The sequence below is a fragment of the Pinus tabuliformis genome, chromosome X (assembly GCF_031772625.1).
Source record: "Pinus tabuliformis cultivar Carrire ecotype Pingquan chromosome X, CPIR1, whole genome shotgun sequence".
Lineage (NCBI taxonomy): Eukaryota > Viridiplantae > Streptophyta > Pinopsida > Pinales > Pinaceae > Pinus > Pinus tabuliformis.
In genome coordinates, this window is record NC_142308.1 from 1249145124 (window position 1) to 1249167804 (window position 22681).

Consider the following 22681-nt stretch of genomic DNA (forward strand, 5'->3'; position numbering starts at 1 on the left):
ATTCATAGATTTACCTAAAAAGAGCCCAAAATTCAAATTACAAAAAAATCTAGGCGAAATTTTGATTTTGGAGCCAAATTGGAATTTTCATCCAATGCGCAGTGATCTTTCCAAGCCAGTTTTGGGGACCTTCCTAGTGTCCAAATTGGGTGCAGGATAGCTCGTTGGAAATCTTGTCGAGTCTACTTTCTGGAACAACTTCAATTTCTGGATTTGGATGTCATTTTCCCCCTCAAAAATGGAATCTCCCAAGCCTGCTTACTGTGTGTCAAAAAAGTGGCAGAGAGGTCATTTTTTGATGGTTTTTTGGCCTTTAGGTGACCAAAATCTGCTCCAAAATTGATGAAACTTTCCTAGTTTTCTTGTTTTTTCATGCTGAATCCGAAAATGCAAACCATTGTCTCAAGGGATGCTCCAGTCAAAAGCGCAACGATAGTGGCGCTGCACACCTATTGGGTTTTCCTGTATTTCCAATTTCAAAATTTGAAAATTGCAAAATTTTCTCAAAATTGCCCCAAATTTGGTACAAGGAACCCTCAAGCACTGCTATGATGAGCTAATGAAGCATCAGCTAGGATTTCCAACTTGTTTTTCTCCTTTTTGCTTCTCAAAGCCTTCCTCAATCTTACCTTAAGCTTCCTCATCCTTATATTGCATATTTTGTTCCGGGTCATATAGTGATAGGCCATGTGGCGAAGCATTTTCTTTTCTTCATTGGCCTTCTCAAGCAACTTCTCCAGGTGTATGTTAACCTGCTCAAGACAAATCTCCCTAGGATTCTCAATTTCCTTTGCCTTTTGTCTTCTAACCTTGCCTCTTCGTTGCCTAGTCACTTGGCCTTTTTCATTGTCTGTGAACACTTGTGGTGAATGATAAGATAGGGTGGATAGATGAAATATGAGTGTGAAGAGATTTTAGGATGAGTAGGTGAGAGTGAATGGGATTTAGGGAGTGAAGGGTTTGGGGATTTAGGGAATAAGGGGAGTGAGTAGGGTTTTGGTATGTTTATGTATAGGGTTTGGGAGTTTATGTGTGGGAATGAGGTGTATGTAGGATAGGGTTTATATGAGGGGTAGGGTTTTAATTTGTAGTGTATGGGAGTTTAGGAATAGTAGTAAAGATGAATGAATGTTCTTGATAAACAGTGAAACCACAGTGAATAAATAGACTTTAACAACTATGGTGAACAATGAAAACTAGGGTCTTGATTTCATGGATGAAAGACCAACAAGATAAGAGCACTCTTCAGCAAGGAGGATCAATGCACTTACTTGTAAAGAAGATGAACTTGGTGATTTGAGGCGGTTTGAGGTGAGTTTGAGCGAGTTAGCAGTGTTTTAGGAGTGTTTAACACGTGCGCAATGCCAATTGTATGCACAACGCCTTTGTTAATTTACACTACGAGAAAGCATCTAATGTGCAACGCCAAATGAATGCGCAACGCCAGGCAATAGGTGCACAGTGCCTGCGTTTTTCTCTAGTAACACCTCAACTTGCTTCTTTTGTCCAATGACACCTCAAAATCGCCTTTTGGATTCTCCTTAGCACTTTGAACTTCACAATGAGGTGATATGAGGGATGAAAAGCCTTTATACCTTTCCAAGACTTTTGATTTTTCATTTAACATAACCCACTTTCTAATGTTTATTTGCTCCCCTGAAATACTATGTTTTAGCTGATTTTTGACTTTTGGCTTTTGACAGGTGGACTGATGCTAATCTCTTTGACTTTTTGCAGTGGCAGGTGCTTGGCAATATCACCGGGTGACCAGGAGCAGCATGGAACCATTTATTACACATGAGAATGATAAAATTACATCAAATTTAAATATGAAATACAAATGTTCTGTTTTCACCTTAAAACTATTTTTGAGGTGAGCCCTTCATTAAGCTTACAAATTAACACATTTTGACTTTTCTGATTGTTATTAACCTCCTCATGTATTTGCTGACCATTATTAGAAATAATCACTGAAATTTGACCATGGAGGAAACCCTAGACCTAATGAGACTAAAACCCTAAGACCTATGACCTATTTAGACATGAACCATTGTTACACTAAAAAATGTCACCTTGACTACTTACAGTTAGTATGGCTCAAATCAACAGTCATGCTACCCTCTTAGGCAAGTCTTATGCCTCTGCTATCCATCTCAAACTCAAAGAAGAGAGAAAGTCTTGTCAAAAATATGTTTATCTCTGGGGTCGCAGGTTCTCTCTAGCCTTACCTGCGGGGACGCTGACCATGTTCACAAAATCTGCGTCCATGGACGCTCTGTATGTTAAGGGACAGGTGCGTCCCTCTGTAAAAGGCAAAATGCGCGAGTTTTATCTTGAAAAAGTTACTTGTGGTTACTTCTAGAACATTCTAGAGGTCGGTTTGATGAAATGGATGCGCCTCCAGTTGGTTCATGTATCTCTATTAAGGGGGAACTTATCCCATCAATAAGGGAGCTATCCCACCCAAAGAGGGGGATGATCCCATTGATAGTGGACTTGAATAACCTCTTTACAGCACTATAAATAAAGGCATTGAGCCAGAAGGAGAGGAGGTTGGAGCTATACATTTTCTTTGGGTAAATGCTGCAGGATTTAGGTCTTCCATTAGAGCCTTTGTGAGGAGAGATTGTCTTCACTTGATTCTACTTGGGAGAGGGTGAGCTTTGTCAAAGTAGAGGAAAACCCTTGATGGACCCTGGGAGGAACTTGCACAACACCAAGGCCAGGTTGTAAGAGTTTCTTTGTTTCGTTATTAATACAAACTGGTTTATTTTTCTCAATAGCTTGTGTTAATGAGTTATTTCATGTGTTCCTTGGTCTGCATGTTGAATATATGTTTTATTATATGAAATGCAAGTGCTTGGTAATTGTTTGATTGTTTGTGGTTGCAGGAATTGACTTGAAGGAGGAGCTCATCCGGATCGTCAAGAACGGACTTCAACAACAGCGTTTTGGAATAAGGTAAGCCTAAACACTTGTAGTTTTCATGTTGTAAAAGGTGTATTTAGAGAAAGATCACTCCATTTTGTCTTGTTTGTCATTAGAATGTCTTAGACTTCTAGGAAGGTCAGTCGTGTCCGCACCCTTGACAAATTCCGTGTGACAAATTGGCGACTCCGCTGGGGAATCCATTAATGTGAAAGTCTTTTCCTTTGTGTGAACTTTGCTCTGAGAAAATCACTTTTATTTTCTGGTTTTTGACTGTGAGAATTAGTATTTGGGTGGCTTAGCTTTAGATTTAGTTAGATTTGGTTTTTCTCAACTTTTCCAGAAGGACGCACCCTCTGAGTACTGCACAGTGCGTCTTTGGACGCGCTTTTGCCGTTTGCACAGAGCGGGCCCGCGCCTGTTCTAACGGGTTGCCTGCGTCTTCCTGTAAAAATTTAGGAAAACTCCATTTTTGCTTTAATTGCTTTTAGATTTTGTTTTTTCTTAGTGTTTTCTGCCCAGATCCTTTAGTACCCTGTCAAAAATTTTCACCTGAACTTGTTTCATTAGCATTCCTGCTTTTAGCTTTCATCAATTGGGTGTTTTGAGTCTCTTTTTTGAGAAATTCTTAATTTGATTTCCTTTGGTCATTACTTGGAGGTTTCTCTCAGTCTTTTCACAATTTTGCATCTTTTTGCTTTTGTTTTTGCAAAAAAATTTCCCCCTCATTCGCCGAGGGGGGGCTAAATTGTGTATGAGTGTTAATCGCCTTTGAGTGTTTTTATGTTTTGATCTTTGGAACTCTCACCCAATTTTCTCGACTTGCACTTGATTGGTTCTTAGATTACATTAGAATCATCTTGTGTTTGAGAATTCTCTTGCATAGATCACATTTGCATAATTAGAGTTCTCAGTTTCAGAATATGAATGAAAAATGTGCATAGATTACATTTGCATACTTTTCATGTGAATTGTGCATAGATTACAATTGCATAGTTTACATTCTGAAAAATCAATCGTAGATTTAGATCAGCTTTCTTTGATTTGAATTTACACAAAAATAAAAATAAAAATTGGTTTGGAATTGATTTGCATTAGTTTTTCTTGATGAAATTAGTGCATTAGAGAATTTGTTAAATTTTCTCTTAATGATCAATTTTTTGCATTGTTGGAAGTGAATGGAAACTCTCTCCTTACTCTAGTTAGGATTCATCGAATTGAAAGGATTGCATTATCATATTCGATTGCATTCAGTTGAGTCGGGTCATAACACCATTGGTTTCATCTCCATTTACCCATTTGAGTAATAACAACCTTAATAACACAGTGCTTAATTAAAATTCATCTAGTAATTTTTACATTTCTAGGGCTCTGAAACACCAACATAGCTTAGGCTAGGGTCTTGGAGTAGCTAAGTACTTAACTCTCCAATACTACAAAACCAAACAGATAGTTTATCTTGAGTAGAATAAATCCAATTGTTTCAATTGCACTCTGGGAAAGCTCCTCTTAAAGGAGAAGCACGAGCTCGTGTCCGAACCAGTGAGGGGATCATTCCCCCCTCGTTGGGAACGACGCCAGACAGTACGTATTACAAATGGTAAACCTCGGATTAACCATTGTCGAGGAGCCAGGGGTCACTTATCGGTAAACCTTGGATTGTTGTCAAGGAGCCGGTAAGGGGATTGAGCTTGCTACTCTGCCCTTGGGTGCTGTCGGAGTTTAGACTGTTCCCCCAGGTGTATTTGTTACTGTTGGTGACCTTAGTGACCATAATCTTTAGGGTTCTACCGAGGTGACGGTGGAGGGAAGGTCCCACTGTACCTGGAGCAGACGTCGGTTATACTCACTTGGATTTTCCGGGGGGTTCACTTCACTTCGAGACGGTTAAAGTGGAGGAACTTGTGCCGGTCTATTCATTAAGCAGGTTGCCGGGGTAACTGTTCCATCCGCCATTTCTGTACTGAATTCTGCGAGGTTGGGCTTCATCACCAACTAGTGTTTTTGGTCCGGAGAGCTTACTGTTTGTGTGTGGTTTGACTCCTAGATTTGATAGCGCGTGTTAATTTGTTTGTTTTTATTTTTAGAGACCATAGGTGTGAATTGTGAATTTTAGTTGTTAAGTGTGAATTGGGAATTGTTAATTTTAGTTTTAAATTGTTAATAAAATTCACTGAAGTTGAATATAATGGCAAATGTTCCGGAATTTATCAACCTAGGAACCCCTCCTAATGAGAATCCTAGTACTTTTCCTTACTTTGGAAATGTTGGTCCTCCTTATATGGCTACTTTGTCATTACCTGGATTTACAATAGGTTTACCGATATGGTTATTTTCAACTTCGTTGGCCCAAAATACTCCAATTGTTCCATCTCAACCGGATGCTTCACCTCAACAGAGTTCACCATCTCAACATCACCAACCTTCTGTTGACCCTTTACCTTCTTCGCCTAATCTTTCTTCCTCCATTTCTTCCTCTTCGCCTGGTAAAAGCCTTGATGTTAGTAACCAGGAGGCTAAGAAGAAGAAGAAAGGGAAGAAAAAGAAGAAGAAGAAGAAGCAAGATAAGAAAGAAGTCAACCAACCAACCATGGTTGTAAGTGTTAGTTGTGTTGAGGAAAATTCCGACATGCATCGTAAACCCAAATACCCTTGCAGGCTTTGTAAGGGTGACCACTTCCTTGTCAATTGTCCTGGTATTCCAAAGGTCTTGGAAGTATGGTCAGAAAAATCTCATCAACTTTCTGTTGATCCATCAACCAGTGATAGTCAGGTTCCTGGGAAAAAGGGTAAAGTTAGGTTTCCTTGTAAGTTATGCAAAGGGAGTCATCAAACTCACATTTGCCCTCACATGGATGAAGCCTCAACATTGTTGGAAAACCTTACTGTTCCACAGCAAGAATTTCCAACTGGTTACCGTAAACTTTCTCTCAACCTACCGTCAACTGACGGAGTGATTGATCTAACTTCAAGTACAGTCAATCACACTCTTCCATTGGAGAGTGAAACTCATGTCACTCAGGTTGATGATCCACTAGTTGATCAAGTGGTCGATTCAATTTCACATTCGGTCGATCACACTCTCCTTTTCGAGAGTAAATTTCATACCGCTGATGTTCTTCTTGTTACATCGGATTCTTCTATGCCGGGGGGCATTTCACCTGTTTCTACAGAACCCCCTCCAAGTACTGAGGTCTTTTCCTTTGATTGGAATAGACTGACAGAACCTCGTCTTCCTTCCTCCATCCCTTTCCAAATCATTGTCCAGGCGGGTGGTAGGGATATACATCGTACTCAGGTAGATGAAGGTGCTTCTGTTAGTATTTTATCCTTAACTGTTTGGAAAGCTTTGGGTTCCCCTCAGCTAGCGCCTATTACGCAGAATCTGAAAGCTTTTAACAGAACCATTAGTGAACCTTTAGGGATCCTTCCTAAGTTTTCTATTACCTTGGAAGGTAAAACTGTCTGTATTGATCTTATGGTAGTTCGAGGTCCCTTGGATTTCAATTTACTCCTTGGGCGAGACTATGTTTATGCAATGAAAGCCGTCGTATCGACACTCTTTCGCGTGATGTCTTTCCCTCACAATGGCAATATTGTGACTGTAGACCAGCTTTCATTCCCTAGTCTTGTTTCAACCACCAATAATATGACACCCCTAAATGTTCCTGATTCTCAAGTGGTATCTACCTTGCCACGGGTTAATTATGTGGCAACTGATCCCATGTTTTCAGTTACCAATGTAAGTGAGCCTCTCACTGGTCGCTCATCTTCCTTTGATTTAGATACGGTAATTGACATGGAAAAATCTATGGGATTACTTGAACACGATGTTCTTATCCCTTTTGAGTCCCTTGACATGTGTTCCTTCCAAAGAACTGTTCTTCCTTCTGATGAAGATCTCTTGGAAGCCATGATCAAGGTGTGTCCATTGACATGTCTTTCTTCCAGTTAGAAGCCATGCTCAGTGCGTCCGAGGAAATTTCCTTTTACTGTGTCAACCTCGTTAAAAAATGAATCAGTTGACGAGGATAGTTTGTTCCTCTCTCAACCTCGTTAAAAAATGAAATTGGATGTTATGAGGAAAGTTCCTGTTACTGAGTCAACCTCATTAAAAAATGAATCAGGTAGATAGTAGGTTATATAGACAGTTAGAAAGTAGGGTTTTGAGGATAGTTCTTTTTACTGAGTCAACCTCGTTAAAAAATGAATCAGGTATGAGGATAGTTTCTTCTAGTCTCAACCTCATTAAAAAATGAAACTGGAAGTCATGAGCATAGTTTCTTGTCTTGTGTCAAGCTCATTAAAAAATGAAACAAGGAGTTCTGAGGAAAGTTCCTTTTACTGTGTCAACCTCGTTAAAAAATGAATCAGTTAGTGCGAGGATAGTTCCTTTTCCTGTGCCAACCTCGTTAAAAAATGAAACAAGATGGCATGAGGAAAGTTCCTGTTACTGAGTCAACCTCATTAAAACATGAATCAGGTAGATTTTAGGATATGTAGGTAGATTGTAGAAAGTAGGGTTTTGAGGACAGTTCCTGTTACTGAGTCAACCTCATTAAAAAATGAATCAGGTATGAGGACAGTTCCTGTTACTGAGTCAACCTCGTTAAAAAATGAATCAGGTTTGAGGACAGTTCCTATTACTGAGTCAACCTCATTAAAAAATGAATCAGGTTTGAGGATAGTTCCTGTTACTGAGTCAACCTCGTTAAAAAATGAATCAGGTAAGAGGACAGTTCTTTTCTTGTGTCAACCTCCTTAAAAATGAAACAACTCCCTTTTCAAGTTAAATATTGAAAGTAAACCTTCATTTCATCCAGCCGGTTGAATGCAATGAAGCCTGGGGGGCATGTACCTCGCTTTGCATCATTATCCTGGGGGCATGCGAACTTCTTGAGCATAGTTCCTTGTCTTGTGTCAAGCTCGTTAAAAAATGAAACAAGGGTAGGTTAAGTAGGTAGATTGTAGAGAGTAGTCATGAGCATAGTTCCTTGTCTTGTGTCAAGCTCATTAAAAAATGAAACAAGGGTTTTAGAGCACAGTTCTTTGTCTTGTGTCAAGCTCGTTAAAAAATGAATCAAGGTTTTTAGAGTAAAGTTTTTGTTAGGTAGATTGTAGAGAGTAGTTATGAGCAAAGTTCCTTGTCTTGTGTCAAGCTCGTTAAAAAATGAAACAACTCCCACAAGTCTTTCCAAGATCTTGAAAGTAAAGCTTCATTCCATCCACCTCATTGAATGTAATGAAGCTTGGGGGGCATGTACCTTGATTTGCGTCATTATGCTGAGGGCATGTGAACTTATAACAAGCATAGTTTTTCGTTTCAAGCTTGCGTAAACATGAAACCGAATCCGAGCATAGTTCTTTTCCTGTGTCAAGCTCGTTAAAAAATGAAACAAATCCTCCTCTAATTGAGTCGAAAGTTTGACTAGACCTCCTAGATGTTAAGTTGTATATTTAGGTTAGTTATTTCGGTTTTGCATAGTTTTCTTATAGTTTTAGGTCGAGTCTTTCAAATGATCTCGTAACTCAACCTTCATTTCATCCAAATGAAGCTGGGGGGGCATGCGCTCTAGCAGTTACGCTTAGGGGGCATCAAGCACAGTTTTCTCTCTGTTTCAAGCTTGTGAAAAAATGAAACTACTTTAAAGCATAGTTTTTATCTGTTTCAAGCTTTTGTAAAAATGAAACCTATCTCGAGTCACTTTCAGTTATTTTCAAGACTCGTTAAACTCATGAAAATACCGAGATTATTTTGCTATCTTTCATTCTCGTAAAACAAATGAAAATGCCGAGATCTTTCCGTCTTTTCCTACTCGTAAATTAAATTGAAAGTCGGCCATATGAGTACATTTTTATCATTTTTTCGAACTCGTTAAAACTTACGAAAAAGTGAAAACCATGAGTACATTTTTATCCCTTTTTCGAACTCGTTAAAACTTACGAAAAAGTGAAACATTGGAGTTCTCTTTTAAGCCCTTTTCAGACTCCTAAAACATGAAAAGATTGCCGAGCGTTTCTTTTACACTCGTTAAAACGGAATTAAAAGACGGTCCCCTTTTAGCTCTTTTCTGACCGCAAAATCAGGAAAAGATTGCCGGGTTTTTGTCGTTTCAAACTCGATAAGGAAATAAAACGACGTGTCCTTGATCGCTTTTTACTTTTCAGGTCAACGACACTATTATGAAAGTACTCCTTGGTCGCAAGATCAAGCGGTTCCCCCAGGTATTATTTTATACTTTTTCGGGCTTGAGGGACACAAATATACGAAAAAGTTCAACGTGGAGTCTCCTTTAGTTTTTTCAGACTCTCTAAAATTGAAAAACGCCGAGTTTCTCCTATACTGGGCTCGTTAAAACTTTTACAGTAGAGGACCTGTTCAATTACAAACAGGAACGAACCACTCCTTCCTAGGGTTCGAATTTAAACTAGGTTGGACTCGTCCGAAGGATGAGCTTATAATCAAGCATATGTTATCCTCCTCAAGCTTGTTAAAAATAAAGAGGTACTTGCCAGAAATGGTGGGGGAAAAGAGAGAAGAATGAACCTGTTTGTCACCTTTTGTCTCAGAAGAAACTTTATTACCACTCTTGAACACGACACTTTTTCATTCACCTGGGTTGGGAAATCTTTTACCTCACAGTTGACCAAATCACTTTGAAAGTCTTTAACCGGGTTCCGGGGATTAACTTTGAGTTATTTGTCACCAAGCCATCTGTTGTGTCGTTATGTGTTCAAGAGGTCTGCAAGAAAAAACTTTCATCTGCAAAATACTTGTCATCCATTTGACCATCCCTGAGTCAGTCCTTACAGCAACATTTCTTCAACTTGAACAATGATTTCGTGTTGTGGGCTTGCCTGCAACGGGTCGCTTTCTATCGACATCGACACATTATCTAGAAAGATGACTTAGGAATCGACAGTACCTTGAAGTCTGCATGCATCAATGGCAGGTTTCTCGCCTTTGACGTCAGTTTACATCATTGACTTTCGATCAAAGGATTCCGTGAAGTGTTCGACATCAAAACATCTATTCACATTTCACGGGTTGTGCTTGGTACTTTGAGAACCATTGACATTACTGGTGGTTTCTCTCACGCTTGTTAACAGTTTACATCATTGACTGGTAATCAAGTGGTTTCTACCATGTTCGACATCGAATCATTTAATCACATGGCTAGAATCGTACCAATTCGGGAAGTAGAAGTGAAGACCCTGGATCTAGTTTCTACCATCCAGGCTGCGAGGAGTTTTGTATTCATTATCTATGTAGACTAATCATAAACAGATGGCTGCGTCCATACTGTGTCTACAAAAGTCTATTAAAATGATGTACTGCAAGATCATTCCTGTATCAGAATAGTTAGTCCATTAGTTAAAGTTTTGAATCTGAGTATGGGAATGCCTACCTCAGTGATGATATAATCTTATCCATGTATTTTGTGTTGAAAATTGCAGGTTCCAACCAGGCCATCCACAAGACAATCCTTGAAATGATAAAGCGCTTCACCCTTCCTAGAATTACAAAACCCTATTCTATTCCAGGCTTCGCACTTTAGGGGGCAATCTGTTACACTAAAAAATGTCACCTTGACTACTTACAGTTAGTATGGCTCAAATCAACAGTCATGCTACCCTCTTAGGCAAGTCTTATGCCTCTGCTATCCATCTCAAACTCAAAGAAGAGAGAAAGTCTTGTCAAAAATATGTTTATCTCTGGGGTCGCAGGTTCTCTCTAGCCTTACCTGCGGGGACGCTGACCATGTTCACAAAATCTGCGTCCATGGACGCTCTGTATGTTAAGGGACAGGTGCGTCCCTCTGTAAAAGGCAAAATGCGCGAGTTTTATCTTGAAAAAGTTACTTGTGGTTACTTCTAGAACATTCTAGAGGTCGGTTTGATGAAATGGATGCGCCTCCAGTTGGTTCATGTATCTCTATTAAGGGGGAACTTATCCCATCAATAAGGGAGCTATCCCACCCAAAGAGGGGGATGATCCCATTGATAGTGGACCTGAATAACCTCTTTACAGCACTATAAATAAAGGCATTGAGCCAGAAGGAGAGGAGGTTGGAGCTATACATTTTCTTTGGGTAAATGCTGCAGGATTTAGGTCTTCCATTAGAGCCTTTGTGAGGAGAGATTGTCTTCACTTGATTCTACTTGGGAGAGGGTGAGCTTTGTCAAAGTAGAGGAAAACCCTTGATGGACCCTGGGAGGAACTTGCACAACACCAAGGCCAGGTTGTAAGAGTTTCTTTGTTTCGTTATTAATACAAACTGGTTTATTTTTCTCAATAGCTTGTGTTAATGAGTTATTTCATGTGTTCCTTGGTCTACATGTTGAATATATGTTTTATTATATGAAATGCAAGTGCTTGGTAATTGTTTGATTGTTTGTGGTTGCAGGAATTGACTTGAAGGAGGAGCTCATCCGGATCGTCAAGAACGGACTTCAACAACAGCGTTTTGGAATAAGGTAAGCCTAAACACTTGTAGTTTTCATGTTGTAAAAGGTGTATTTAGAGAAAGATCACTCCATTTTGTCTTGTTTGTCATTAGAATGTCTTAGACTTCTAGGAAGGTCAGTCGTGTCCGCACCCTTGACAAATTCCGTGTGACAACCATTGACATGAAAAGTATGAACAGAGGTTAGCGAATATATGTCATGAGGGAAAAAACTGAATTGAACCCTACCATCAGTTGATCCATGACCTAATGGAATGCAACTCATCAGAATGGGACATCTAGTATGAAATGAAAAAGAGTAATTTTGATCACTGATGGCAATGTGAAGACACTGACACTAACAAATAGCACTAGACCTTCGGGTTTAAAAGAATAATCATTGAAGAGAACTCAAAATTTTTTAAAAGATTAATTGATGTTTATTAAGGATTTTTTTTGGAAATTTTAAAATAATGTGGATAATAGAGGAAAATGAGATTTGGCCATTATTTTTGTTCTCTACACTTAAAGTTTCATGTATTTAGGCTGACCAACCCATTGCATGGAGATCCACGTGTCTTTTGTGATCAAGGAGTTCTCTTCTTTCAAGGATGTTCTCAACAATTTCCAAGCTGACATAAGTCATGATTTCATTAAAATGACTAATGAAAAGATCCTTACATCCTCTACCAAGGTGTTCATAAGCAAGGAGATTGTTCGACCACAATAGTGAGCCTTTGACTATAAGAAAAAGTGGGAGGATGTTTAAATGATTCCTATGGATTTCTAAGCTATGTGGTCACCTTAGGATGTGTTAGAGGTAGAATGCAATAAATGACATACAATAATTTGTAAATCTTTAGGCATGAGTCCTTCAAAAGAAATGCTAAAATGGTGGATCAAAACCCATTGGAGTCTCAAATGATCTATTGGCATTAGACTAGGTGTAAAAGGTTTTTTTCACTACCATTTTCTCTTATATAGAAGATAACAAGGCTATTTTAAAGTATATCTATACATTTTCAACTCTAATTGAATGTACAAGCCATCGAGCCATACTAGGTAGAGAGAGATTTTATCCATAAAGACTTTATCCATATAAGACTTATATAAAGAAGACTTCTTGAAAGCCCTTATTTTAGACTCTATTTCTTGTATTTGGTTTTTTGGAAAAAGAATTTTTGACATGTATTGGAAAGACATTGATGTCGTATGTCAAATATACAGAGGCTACCAAGCTAGGTAAGTACACTTTTCATGCTTGCATTTTTGTTTAAATTAATTCCTCTAAAATCCTAATAGCTACTATAACAATCTCCTTTAAAGACAATGAATAGCTTAAAATCATAGATTACAAATACATTTTGTTTTTGATGCCACAAATTCCATGAACATGAAAACTTATTTTGGGACCCTTCAAACAAAAATCCCAAATCAAGTTTGAATTTGAGGGCAAAGATGTAGAAAAAAATAGGTGTTTGATCATAGCCAGTTAGAACTTCAAGCAAAAAAAAGTATTACTTGGAAAATATTTAACGACTTACTATGTGTTAATCCCCATACAAAGCCTAATATTAATCTCTAGATAGTGAGTTATATTTGTCTAAGGCTTCTTATTTCAACTTAAGGTGGATGAAGATTTGTTGACTTCTTTTTTATTTTTTAATTGATGGCCTAGATTGATTCTCAAGGGAATATGATCTGGATTTAAACAGGAACGCAAAAAATTATAGATATAACCATAAACACCGAGATGCAACAAAAATAACACTTCATTTCATTAATAGAAAAATACCAAAGTATGCTTACAAACAGAATGGAAATATGACTAGCTCAGGCAATGGTAGCTTATCTCTGAGAATAGATGTGGTGGCTACATGCCTCTGAACTGAGTTACAATGAGGCTCAAGGGCCTTTTTATTATTGAACAATAAGAGAAAACCCTAAACAACCAAAACCCTAACCCGAGGAGATGTAACACCAAGAGTTTATGGGCCCCGTTGGGGTTAGTTGGGCAGCCAAATTCCCGGGGTCATAACTTGGTCATATTATCTCTGTTTGATGCGTACGATACCTCATTCGTAATATCTCTCCAAGGACTATAACTATCAAAGTGATTGCAATTGCAATCATTATTTTTCCCAAAACAATGTCGTTTAGGGCCTCAAAATGGGTCGGAAAGTTCAGAACCCGAAAAACTACCAAAAATAGTAAATTGTGCTACAATTAAGGAAACATATGAAACTGTCTGGGGGTCTAGGTGGAATAGGTGGGTGGCCACCAATATCCACCTGGATCATTCCTCCCCCCTAGGAAGCAATGGTCCCCATTGCGTGCAGAGCCTCCATGAGATGCGGAAATTTCTGTTGAACCTGGTCCCTGGTGAGATGTTCTGCAATCTTTGATGTGTCCAATAATGGTGGGAAGCATGGTCAAGGGAGGTCCATATTGAACAATCGGTGCAAGCCAAGGAATGGAGGAATGTTGTGCTCTAAAGCATTGTTTCCCACAACCTTGGTAATGGTGTAAGGACCATATTGGAGTGGTCTGAGTTTTCGATGGGCTCTTTTAAGGCATCATTTCTGCAAATGTAACCAAACTTTGTCACCCACCTGAAACTTGTGTGGCACCCGATGTTGATCATTTCGTTTCTTGTACTTGGAATTTTCCACAATGGAGCAGTGATATATCGGTCGTTGGGTAGAGGTGCTCTGGGAGTCAGATTGAATGAATGCTTGACCTGACAGTGCAACGGTACCCCTGTGGGTGAGGAGAAGATGTCACTGTATTCTTTCATGACTGTATCCACCTACTTCTGCTGCATGGAGGAACCCTTCTCGGGGGCATTCCCCTTACTTTGAGAGTGAACCAGTAAGAAATAAATTTCCTAGTATGGGAGATGATCTTACTGCGTTTCTTGGTAGAGATCAAAGAGGTGGTCGTAGGTGGGGCTACCTACGGTATCTTGAATAACGTATCACCCAAAGAAATAATCACAGAGTGAGGTATAGACTCATATACATCATTTTGTTTCCACAAGTATGATTGTCCTAATAATACATCACAAACATCGAGAGGAGAAACATCACACAATGCCTCATCTGTGAAGGGGTTGATGTTGTAGTGAAGACGCCATTGCTGGCTGACTTGGAGATATCGTCCTTGGTGAAGCCATCCGATGTTGTACGGCTGCAGATGTGGTATAGTCAGCAGGCCCAACCACTTCATGACCTCTACTGAAATGAGGTTCTTTTGGCTGCCACTGTCGACAATGAATTGCAGCGACAAACCCTTCACCCACATTTGTGATTGGAAAAGACGCTCCCTCTCCTATGGATCATCGAGCTCATTCTTCTGGAGGTTGGCAGTGGCAACAATGGTGTTGGGCTCCACATAAATAATTTTCTTCCCTTTATCATTCCTCTTTTTTGGTTCTGACTCAGGGTCAGAACATGCATATGATTCTGAAGCCTTCAACTCGACCACCAACAACTGCTTGGTCCAACACTCACTTGTGTTGTGAGTAGGGCTCTTATGGAACTCACACCACTTTCCTGTGTCCTTCTTTGAATTCGTGGTGGTGTTCTTTTCTTACAGCTTTGACGGGTTGTCTTCGGTCACCCTGCCTTGGCTTTGTCCTTTGTTCTTCAGATTCACAGATCCAAAGTCTCGCTTCTTTTGTTTAAACTTCTGCTTGATATTGATAGCATATCGGTATGCCATGCCAAGTGAGGAGATGTCCAGGAACTCCATCTCATCCTAGATGTACCTGTGTAGGTAGCCGCAATATTTGAGTACCAAATTCCATTCTGCATCCTTGATACACAAGTTTGTGCAAAGGGTATGAAAAATATTGGTAAACTCTAACACGTCTTGGTCCCTTCCTTGCCGCAGCATGGTCCACTTTATATTTATCCTCATAACTTCCAACAGGGTAGTACTACTCCTTGATGGCATCTCGAATTGAGTTCCAAGTGGGTGGGACTGAAAACAATGAGGTTGTACTTCCATCCTTCTGCTTGCAATAGGTTTCCCTCTAGTCCTTGACATGGGGGGCAACTTTGAGAAGTGCAAAATTGATCTTTTCCCAGTTGGAAAAATCACGAACATAAAAATATCCTTCTAGCAAATTTAACCATTTATCTACAACATCCATATCTATCTGACCCTCAAATATGGGAATGTCAAAATTAACTTGTACCTTAAAGGGTGTGGCATGAGTAGCTGCTGGAAGTAGATGTGTCGCCCCTGGGTAGTCACTGAAGGTTCTGGGCAAAGTTTTCCATAATCACGTTCCTTTGTCGCTCAAGGGGTTCTTCGAGCAATATTTTGATAGGATCTCCTACCCCCTTGTCTTTATTTTCATCCACCATGGGAGGCCATCGAAAATTGGGAGGCTGGTCTTGCAAAGGTTCAACTAGATTGAGCCCTAACTCCTTATATCCCGACCTTGTTGGGTACATTCAAAGAAAAACAGAGAAAGGGCGGACCACTCTGATACCACTGATCCAAATTTAAATAGGAATGCAACAAATTATAGATATAACCATAAACACAGAGATGCAACAGAAATAACACTTCATTTCATTAATAGAAAAATATTGAAGTATGCTTACAAACAAAATGGAAATAAGACTAGCTCAGGTGATGGCAGCTTATCTCTAAGAAGTGATGTGGTGGCTACATGCCTCTGAATTGAGTTACAATGAGGCTCAAGGGACTTTTTATTATTGAACAATAAGAGAAAACCCTAAACAACCAAAACCCTAACCTGAGGAGATGTAACACCAAGAGTTTATGGGCCTCATTGGGGTTAGTTGGGCAACCAACTTACCGGGATCGTAACTTGGTCATATTATCTCCGTTTGACGCGTACGATACCTCGTTGGAAAGATCTCTCTGGAGAATATTACTGTCAAAATGATTGCAATTGCAATCATCGTTTTGCCAAAAAAACTTTGTTTAGGGCCTTAAAACGGCTCCAGAATCTCAGGACCCGAAAAACTGCCAAAAATAGTAAATTGTGCTACAATTAAGGAAACAGATGAAATTGACTTGGGGGTTTAGGTGGAATAGGTGGGTGGCCACCAATATCCAACTGGATCAAAATATGCTCAGCATATGCTTATCAATGACTGTAGTGCATTACAGAGTTTGTTAGGTTGCATTAACTTTTAATATATTTAAGAAATTAGATTTGTGCCACTTGGCTCCCTACTCACCAATTTCCTAGGGAATTGAGATTATTCCAATTCTAATAAGTTCGTATTCTAATTAGATAGGGAAACTAATATATAACCAAATTTTATTTAGCAAAATGGTCAATTTTACAATAAGATGTGTAATTCCTTTTTTTCTCAAATTCTATTAGATTCGTGCCACATGGCTCCCCGCCACCAATTTCCTAGGGATTTGAGATTATTCCAATTATAATAAGTTCATATTCTTATTAGATGGGGAAATGAATATATAAGCAAATTTTATTTCGCGAAATGGTCCATTTTACAATAAGATGTGTAACTCCTTTTTTTTCTCAAGTTAAAGTTGACCCATAACCTTTTTATAAATGGTTAATCAGGTAAATGTGTACATGGATACTAGGAAATTGGTCACTAACAACTATAAGGAGTATAATGCTTCCTCTCTTAACCTCACTTAAGTGACAAGGTTGACACCTTAACAAATGGATGAAAGAAGAGGAAGGGGATTGTGTTTAAATTGTGACAACAAGTAAAGTGAGCGGCATAAATGGGGTTAAAATAAACTATTCTAAATATATTGTGAAGATGAAGATGATCAAGTATTTGAGCCATCATAAAATCTAGAGCCAGAAGAGACTACTCCAATGATATCTTATCATGCATTTGCTAGCATTAGTACTCTACAAACCCTCAAGATAAAGGACTTAACAATAAGAAAAAGGGAATGTTGAGGTGTTTTATTCTTTGTAGGTAATCTTAGTCAATTGACTAGTTAAGCATGTTGATCAGAGATGAACTTCAATAGATTTAGTCAAGGACAATCAACTAGGGAAGGCAATCAACTGGGTGGTACAAATAAATTTGATGGGTTGGTTAGTTAATGTTCAAGTCGAAGACAAATTGATGGTCAATGATGATGTCAAGATCAATTACTTATATTGAATTCAACATATCACAATAGTTAATCAATTGATGAAAGTTAATGATCGACTAAAGCAGTCAAAATGATCGTGGTTGGGTACACACGCATAGTTGACTTATACTAGTGATCTACTAATAGTTGAAGGATCAACTATAGTTAGAATTATGTCAAAAATGGTTAGGAATCCCAAAAATCCTAGGATCTTGGCCAATAGGATTCAACCATCTATAACTTATTCAAGAGCAACAAATTAGGGTTTTTTTGTGCCTATAAATACAACATGATGAAAGGTTGATGAAGAGTAATGAGAATTTCATAATTAGTTGAGATTGAGAAATCTAGGAGCATATTGGTTTTAGATGTGGACCAAGGTCGACATTCATTGTAACTTGGATAAGTATTTGGTCAAGAATATAAGAGTCATGAAGCTCAACGATTGGTTGGTTTTCCCGGTTCAAGGTTTTCTGGGTAAAATCTCTACGTACTATATGCATATTCCACCTGTCACTAATTGAGGAGCTACAAATTAGGGTTTTTTGTGCCCATAAATAGAGCATGATGTAAGGTTAATGAAGAGTAATGAGAATTTCATAATTGGTTGAGATCGAGCAATCTAGGAGCATATTGGTTTTAGGTGTGGACCAAGGTTAACATTCATTGTGATCTAGCTAAGTATTTGGTCAAGAATATAAGAGTGGTGAAGCTCAAGGGTTAGATGGTTTTCCTTCAAGGTCTCCTAGGTAAAATCTCTACGTACTATGTGAATATTTATGATGTGTCATTGTTAATATTTTGTTCTTTGAGTTCTCTCATGCACAATTAAGGTTTATGTTAAATTGAGCTTCTAGACTAGTTTATATGTTTAGTTGACTTTGCAATTGGACATAAAGATTGTTCAATATTATTAAAGATCACTCAATACTTCCATAACTCTATATCAAAACTATAAAATTTGGCACTTGACATTCAATATGTAATACTGTTAATTGATTTGAGTAGTTTCCATAACTTCATCAATTTCAAATTACCAAAACTTCTCAATTCACTTGTATTTTTAACACCAAAATTTCAAATAATAGTTCCAAATAAAAGTAGCATAAAAAGTTCAAACAAATTTCATAATATTAATTTTCATTTTTATAAACATTATTCTCAACCGTATAAATACATTATAACATTAATTTTCAATTTATAAATATTATTCTAGACATTATAAAATAAAAAATAACATTACTCTTCATTTTTACAAACATAATTATTTAAAATTATGATTTAAGATCCTTCTTTAACATTATAAAATAAATTATAATGTTACATAAAAAAACACCAAACAAATTTGATGAAAATAAGAAAAGGATTTAAAACTTTCAAATATGCTATAAAGGGAAATACATAAAAGAACACACATCGACATTCATAAAACCAACCTATATTTATCTTAATTTTGGATCTACCAACACCGAGAGAGATCAAATCTCCTGAGATGCAAACCTCTTTACTATCCTATATTCATCTTAATTTTGGATCTACCAAGCACCGAGAGGGATCAAATCTCTTGAGAGATGCAAACCTCTTTTAGAGTGAAAAGAGATTTGATACCTCTCGACGCTTGGTAGATCCAAAGTTAAGATGAATCTAGATTGGTTTAATTTGCCCCTTTAAATAAACTATATTCAACATGAATACCATGGGTTCTCATGCCATGATCAATACCGTGGAGTTATTTTTATTTTAATGTTTATTTTTATTATGTTTATTTTATGTATTTTGAGTCAAAATATTTATAGGACAAGACATTACAACATCTTTTCCATACTAGGTTGGAACAAAAATATATTTCCACAATAATTAAATAAAAAGAAATATACTTCCACAACAATTAAATAAAAATTAGTTGACAAAGATACCATGACAACAATTAAACTAGTACAACCACATTAAAAATATTAATGTTGTTGATTTAACCAAGAAAACTATTGCAACAAGAAGAATGCTTTACTAATGCACACATTTACTTGATTAACCATGTATAAAAAGGTTATGAGTCAACTTTAACTTAAGAAAAAAAGGAATTATAAATTAATGTTATAATAATAATGAGGAATTTATCATGGAGGAACTTATTAGAATTATTCAATCCCTAGGAACACGAAGAATGCCTTACTAATGCACACATTTACGTGATTAACCATGTATAAAAAGGTTATGGTTCAACTTTAATTTAAAAAAGAAGAATTATAAATCAATGTTATAAACAATAATGAGGAAGTTATCATGGAGAAACTTATTAGAATTATTCAATCCCTAGGAAATTGGTGGGTGCGGAGCCATGTGGCACAAATATAATTTTTTAAATTTCTTAAAAGTAATGGACCATTTTGCTAAATAAAATTTGATTATATATAAATGGTGTTATGAATAATAATGAGGAACTTATCACGGAGGAACTTATTAGAACTGAAATAATCTCAAATCCCTAGGAAATTGGTGGGCACCAGCCATGTGGCACGAATCTAATTTTTTTAATTTATTATAAGTCAATGCAACTTAATAAAGTCTTTAATACACTAAGACTAAACATTAAGACTAAGCATATGCTGAGCATATTCCATTACGAATCGATCTAGATGTTCAATTAAAAAAAAAAATCAATAAATCCTCATTCACTTTAAATTGAAATAAAAAACATTAAACAATAAAAAAACAATTAAAAAAACCAATAAATAACCAAAAAAAAACCATAAAAAAGGTCTACCTTCCACTATATTTAAAACATGTTGCATCTTTGGGGATTGGATTCTTAGTTAACTTTTCAGTTGAATTATTTTTTAATAAAATTAGTTGAAGGGTTATTTAAATTTGAAATGGAAATTAATGTATTTTTTATTTAAAAATTAAAAATAAAAATATATTAAAAACTGGGCAAATTTGTGATGATAAGGACATAAATTTGAGATGTAAGAAAATAAATTTTAATAATAAGGAAATGAGTAAGTTTTTATAATCATTTTAATAATAAAGAGTGGTAACTTGAATTATAATCATTTTAATAATAAAGAGTGGTAACTTGAAATAAAGAAATATTTTTAATCTTAAACTGATTGTGTGCAAGTTATAAATACCTCTCAATCTCAAATTGTCATTTAAATTGAATAACATTTTTTTTTTTTTTAATTAAGTTACTTGACTCATTGTCATTTAAATTGAATAACATTTTAAAAATAACATTTTTTTTAAGTTACTTGACTCCTTTAACATTGAAGTTAATTACGTAATTTAAGAGAACCAAATCATTTTTACGATCAATTTGTGAGGTTAGGAAAATGGTTTTTTTTTTTCATCCTCGATTTAAATTGAATAATATTTTTATTCTTTATAATTTTGAAGTTACCTAAATAATATTATTTTTTGAGGTGGGTTTTAATGGTTAAAAGATGATTTGCTTTTTTTAGATTTTTTTTGGCAAAGGAATATGCTGAGATGTTGTTATGAGGTTTTAATAGTATGTTTTTTGGGTGAATATTTAAATTTTTGCTTAGTTATATTGCTATATCTGATTTGCAAATTATTAGATATAATTTTAATTGTATAAAAAGTTTTTTTTGAGTTAAATATGATATTAATATTGTTAAACCAATATAAACATTTTGAATTGGTATAAAAAAACTCAAATTTATAAATAATTAAAATTATAAAAATTTAAAATAAAATTAATAATATAATTTTAACTATAAAATTATAAAGTTAAATTTAATTATAAAATTAGGGTGGTTTATAAATATATGGCATTCCATGATCCATGGTATTTGTCTATAGAAATTGTTATTATGAAACTTGTTTAACCCTAAGGTATAGCTCAATTGGTTGAGTCCCCGTTGTTAAAATTTTTTTGCTATTGAGAGGTCACATGTTCAATTCTCTCGACACCCTTGGGGTTAGGTTTTGTTGTTGAGTCGATAGGAAGTGATCTTAGATCCATCTTAAGTCCAAACTTCACCCTCTAGGTGTTTGAAAATGAAACTAGACTAGTATCATAATAACAACTAAAACAATTATGATGAAGCCTATTTAACCCTAAGGTTTAGCTCAATTGGTCAAGTCCTTGTCGTTAGAGCAACTTTGTTATTGAGAGGTCACAGGTTCAATTCTCTTGACACCGTCAAGGTTAGGCTTCGTTGTTGAGTCGACAGGAAGTGATCCCTTTGGGTGGATCTTCCTGGTACAATTATTCCGTGGACATAGTGGTCACAAATATTTGGGGTTTGTGAACCCCACAACAACAAAACAACAAAAATGATGAAGTCTATTCAAAAACATGGCAAAATCCATTATAGAATGCGATATTTGAGTTTTGTGAACCCCACAACAACAAAAAAAAATAATAAAATCTATTTAAAAAGATGACAAAATCCATTATAAAATACAAGAATATGAATTTATATCCATCATAATTCTAAACGTGATCCTTCTACATGTTTAATAAATCAAAATTGAAAATAAAACTAAACTAATATCACAATAATTACTCAAAAAAAATTCTAAACATCAATATAATTTAATTACTCTAATAATTTTTCGATAATTGTCTTTGGATAATATTAAGAATTTTTTTCATGACCACTTACATTCATTTTCAACTCCCCCTTGTGCCTTACTACGTAAAGCAAGATAAGAGAAATATTACAAAAATAGGGTGACATCTCACCCCAGAAAAAAGCAACCTCGCTTGCACCGCCTTTTACTTTAAAGTACGAAAACCTTAGGTTTCTCACTTTTTCGTCATCATGGGATCATTGTTAAAAAGAATATAGTTACGTGGACATTGTTGTACTCATATTTTATAATTGTTTATTTGGTTATCGTTGTTTTTGGTAATATTTATATATTAATATTTGCATTAAAATGGTGTTAAGACATTTCAATAGAAGTGTAGATGAATGTAGAGTGATTGAGAGGTAGCATTGCAAGAAAGAAGGATGTGACGTGGAAGGCATGAGGAATTAGGCGGCTAAAGTATTGGTAAAGTAGAGCTTTCCAAGTGGGTAAAAGTGCATTATAGAATATGCATTATATCATATTTCTATCACCGAACTCGTAGCTAAACTAAAAGGAATATTCGAGGAGACATCACTGTGATATTCTACCATCTTCTCTGAATAACATTTTGGAGATTATAATGAGAA